Source organism: Vipera ursinii (genome assembly GCF_947247035.1).
Source record: "Vipera ursinii genome assembly, chromosome: 10".
NCBI classification, from domain to species: Eukaryota; Metazoa; Chordata; class Lepidosauria; order Squamata; family Viperidae; genus Vipera; species Vipera ursinii.
In genome coordinates, this window is record NC_139520.1 from 18,714,723 (window position 1) to 18,719,749 (window position 5,027).

General features: G+C 41.8%; 1 long non-coding RNA gene across 1 annotated transcript in view; it reads right to left on the reverse strand.

The window, feature by feature from the left end:
- Window positions 1-1,838: 1,838 nt before the first annotated feature.
- Window positions 1,839-5,027, reverse strand: part of LOC310645297 — a 13,881-nt gene continuing 10,692 nt past the window's right edge. Inside the window, exons 3-4 of the long non-coding RNA XR_014493467.1 lie at window positions 3,744-3,907; window positions 1,839-3,118 (exon numbers count right to left, since the gene is read on the reverse strand). This is a non-coding gene — a long non-coding RNA (uncharacterized lncRNA). The remainder of the gene's footprint in view (window positions 3,119-3,743; window positions 3,908-5,027) is intronic.

Below are 5,027 nucleotides of genomic sequence, written 5' to 3' on the forward strand. Positions count from 1 at the left end.
TAACACACATAGACACATGAGAGATAGAGAGAAATGATGATGTAGATGTAGAAATATAGGAAGCTTGAAAGTTCACAAGGCTGATGCTGTATGGAACAAAACTGTAGCTGAATCTGGATCACAAAGCCCCCTCCTCCCAGAAGGTAACCAGGAAAACAGGTTGTGGAGAGGATGTGTAGCGTCCCAGACAATCCTGCGGACCCTGCTCAAGCAACGCTTATACTGTATGCTATGTCCTGGATAGAATTCAGAACATAGTTTAATTCAACAACTAAAGAAAGTGTGGTTGTCAAAACCAGCCAGTCTATTAGCCAGCTGTAAAATTTGAAACAACACAGCAGGTCTCCCTGTGACATTACATTCTGTGACAATCTATTCACACATGCTGATCTTCAGGCAATGTGTGTTTCATCTTTCTGATTTAAAGGAAATTCTGGTAGCTCCAGAACCATATAGCTGCATTTCAGCTTCTGGAAATATTACAATTTCACTCCAGGAAGCAACAAGTATTCATCCTGGACATGGTGAGATAAGTAGACTTTGAGCTGTCTGGAACATTAAGCATGACAGACTTACAAGAAACTTACAAACACTTGTATGACGTACACATGCAAATTAATTCAAGCTACATTAAGATTTGCTTAAAAGAGGGAGATGAAATTTCAGAATCCTTGTTTTTCTTTCACTCTCCATCCCCAAGGAATATTAAGTGTGCTTCTTTTTTTTCCAAAAATATTTGATTGATTAAAACTTAGTAAAGCAATTCCATTGCCACGGGTGTTTAATTCTCTAAATTGCAATCAGGTACAAAGTATACATCATATTACCTAAATAGAAATAGAAGATTAATTCTTCTGGGAGTAGATTAGATCCAGCGTGCAACACAGCATATCTCAACCAGTATCTCTCAACCAAGACGATGAAATGAGAGAAATGAACAAAGGCCTTTGAATCTTAACGTTAAAAAAATTGGTTTCAAATCCTCACAGAGACTCTAAACTTGGTCAGTTCTTACAGTGTCATCTCTGCCTATCTATAAACTTTCCAGGAACCTGCAAAATAATCTTCATCTCATCAGGAGGAGGGGGAAGGGGAGGAGAAAAAGGAGAAAGGGGAGGTTTTCTTGCAGACATTTCATGACCCAGCTAGGTAACATCTTCAGTGCTAGCTGGAAAATGAAATATCTAGAAGAAAGCAACCAAGTTCAAAGATCACCAAGGACTCCACAGTTCAGCCTTGAGCTACAAATATTCTTTTCTATTGGTATCATATATATTTGCAGAAAACCTAGTCCTTCCCCCAAATGATCCTTACACTCTTATTTTCTAGTAGTTTTGCAAAGGTTCACGGCCTCGGTTTCAGATGAATAGACTGCCTCCGACAATAGGGCTTCAGGTGAATTGAAATGGACACCTCTGGAAACCATCATGGCTTACAGGGAAGTTTGATTGTGTTAGTCTTTTTTCCCCCTGTCATTGTCTGTTAGTGTCACATTAGCCTAATTCGCCACTAACATGATACTGAAATGTTAGGATATTACAGATTACTTAACATGCCAAGCTTGTACCTGAGCATATTATTCGGCGCTGCGTATTTGTGAGTGAAGCTGGCAATCGAGAAAGTGATGGTGCCATAATAGGCCATAAAGATTCATAAAGAGCATTAACCTCCCCTGTCAATCTGCTAATTGGAAATAAGTTTTTTTAGGACCACAAATCAAAACTATGACTTTCTCGGTGCAAGGCTTACTTTTTTTTTTCTTTTTGCAGCCCAAGATATAATGCAACCCTGCACACAAATAACAGCCATTTTTACAACACAGTAGACGATACTAATAGCAGCCCATATTTTATTTCTTCAGTGAGAACCACTGGAACTCAAAGCTACCAGGGCCTTGGAAACAAACAAAAAAAATGATGCATTACTGCATTCCAACATGTCAATCTACGGGTTTTAAAGTACTCAAAGTTAGGAATTAATCCAACATATCTGAAGGATGTCTAATTGGTCAAGGTTGATGTAGAGATATGGATGTTGAGGCATGGAGAGTGCTGATCCATAGAGTGGCCGAGGGTTGGACGGAACTGAATGGCTGATGACAACCATGATGTAGAGATTTTTCTAGAATCATTTACTGTGAGCTGCATAGCTTCCCTGTCTATGTCAGTCCTACAGAGTAAGGCCTGTTACTGTTCCACAAGATACTGAACACCTGGTTGTTTCCCAAGGATTTGTGCCAGGTTGTAGGAGATGGAGTGGCAGAACCTTGGGGTGGCGTCAAAAGAGGAATCAGCCTACAATCCCTATGTAGCCAGAAGCAGACCGTCCAACCCTCCACGAATTTCATTGAACTTTATCTAACTCTAAGCAGGTGCTAACTATTGGTTGAGAATATAGCTGTGCTTAGGCCTGATTAGCAATACATCAGTTTAATTGCACATGATCTTTCATGCTTGACAAAGTAGGTAGCTGAGCTTTGCTATTCTTCGTGTACTTTTTAAAGGTAAGTAGGATTACTGCATTGTTTATCTTTGATTCTTGATCATTAGTCATACATTCCAAATCTCGTTTCCACCAAACACAATTGTTCCACCATTTAGTATTTGGGATTAACTGATACGATTATTACAGCCTCCCAAAAGAGATCCTTCTCTGTGTCCCAACTGGCCATTAAGAAGGTCCAGATCCAGCAGAATTTGTCCAGTTATTACTTCTGGGACAAGGTGACCAAGTAGATGAGATTGTTATTGCATATTTTTGTTTTTGGTATATTTTTGTATTCATAGGGACCAATAGATAATGGTTGTTACCATTTTGCACTTACTGGCTTGTTATCCACCGTGAGTGACAGATTGATTTTCTGTTAGCTAAGAGACTTGAAGAAATATCATTGGAGTCAGCAGGCAGAGGTTGGTGGTGTTATCTTTGTCTCACACTGCTTTGATTGAATCATAGGTTGTGAACTGTTATTGTGATCAGACTGACAGCCCGTTCTGGTAAATCCAATTTTTAACCATCACTTTCTCACTATCGTTTGCGAGATGGGACTTTTTTTCCCCCTTCTTCTTCTTCTTCTTCAATCATTTCGTTTCTGATAGTTCTGTAATGCTGTCATGACCTACAATCAACAGGGAAAGAAAACTGAACGGTGCGGCAGCCATTTTGCGAGAGCGGCATGACACGCTCTTAACATTTCAAATATGCTCAAGTGAACTCTTTATTTATTTATTTATTTATTTTATTTATTTAGTTATATTTATATACCGCCCTATTCCCTGAGGACTCAGGGCGGTTTACAGGGAATTAAAAATCCAAAATACAAAAATTAAGAACAAATTAAAAAGTATTAAATTAACCCTGTAGTCAGTTAAAAAGAACCCCAAATTAAAAATTCCTCCTCAGTCTGGGCCCAAGAGCTGAAAGAGCCAGGTCTTCAGGCCCCGGCGGAATGATCGGAGGTCGGGGGCAGACCTCAGCTCCACCGGCAGCTGGTTCCAGAGGGCAGGCGCTCCCACTGAGAAGGCCCTATCCCTGGGTGTCACCCGCCGGCAATCTCTCACCGGCGGAACCCTGAGCAGACCCTCAGGGTTCTATCCCATCTTGTATGTTTTTATAAACAACTCAAGGGAACCAATATATCTAGCGCTCCTTCCTCCTCCCTATTTTCCCCACAACAACAGCCCTGCAATTGGCCCAAAGTCGCCCAGCTAGCTTTCATGCCCAAAAGCAGGACTAGAACTCACCATCTCCTAGTGATTGGCTCAACGTCACCCAGGGGGCTTACTTGCTAAGGTGGGACTAGAACTCGTGTCATCCTGTTTTCCACTTTGGTGCTTAACCACTAGTCCAAACTGTCTTTCTTCAAATAAAGGTTTGTCTCTTCACCCACAATAATAAAGAAGTAAAACTGAGAACAGAAAAACAAAAGAGTTAAATGCAACTCATCTGAACATGATCATTCTGTATCTATCAAACATTTATCAATTTAAACTCTTAGAACAATTCTCGAAAACTTTATAGCAATTACACAGCCTCTGGCATTTAGGAACAATTAATAAAACATTTAGATCTGATGCTAAATTACCTAAGTAGCCTCTTCCTGGCAGTGGTAGAAGTAAAAGTGCTAGCTAATATTACACTGCCATATGCTGCAGGTTGAAGAACTATGAGGACCCAATAAACAGAGCTTGATGGAACTATATAAATATTTAAAACTTTTAGGAGAATAGTGGCAGGCAAAGAAGGCAACACAAATTTGATTAAGCTGCCATCTTCTGGTCAGGCCAGGCATTTTGTGAAGAAGAATTAAAATGAGAAAGAAGGCAAAAAGCAAGTCAAATTTAGCTAAGGAGAAATTTATAGAGCTTTCTCATTGAGTCAACCGAAAGCCTCTATTGTGGGTGAGAGGAAGGAAGGAAGGAAGGAAGGAAGGAAGGAAGGAAGGAAGGAAGGAAGGAAGGAAGGAAGGAAGGAAGGAAGGAAGGAAGGAAGGAGATAGGAGAGAAAAAGGAAGGAAGGAAGGAGGGAGGGAGATGGAAGGGAGGGAGGGAGGAAGGGAGGGAGGGAGGGAGGGAGGAAGGGAGGGAGGGAGGAAGGAAGGAAGGAGATAGGAGAGAAAAAGGAAGGAAGGAGGGAGGGAGGGAGATGGAAGGGAGGGAGGGAGGGAGGGAGGGAGGAAGGAAGGAAGGAAGGAAGGAAGGAAGGAAGGAAGGAGATAGGAGATAGGAGAGAAAAAGGAAGGAAGGAAGGAGGGAGGGAGATGGAAGGGAGGGAGGGAGGAAGGGAGGGAGGGAGGGAGGAAGGGAGGGAGGGAGGAAGGAAGGAAGGAGATAGGAGAGAAAAAGGAAGGAAGGAGGGAGGGAGGGAGATGGAAGGGAGGGAGGGAGGGAGGGAGGAAGGAAGGAAGGAAGGAAGGAAGGAAGGAAGGAAGGAAGGAAGGAAGGAAGGAAGGAAGGAAGATGTTTTTGCTCATTGGAGAAGATTCCGCTGAAATATTTGCTTTTCACTTCCGGCTTCTGCCTTCACAC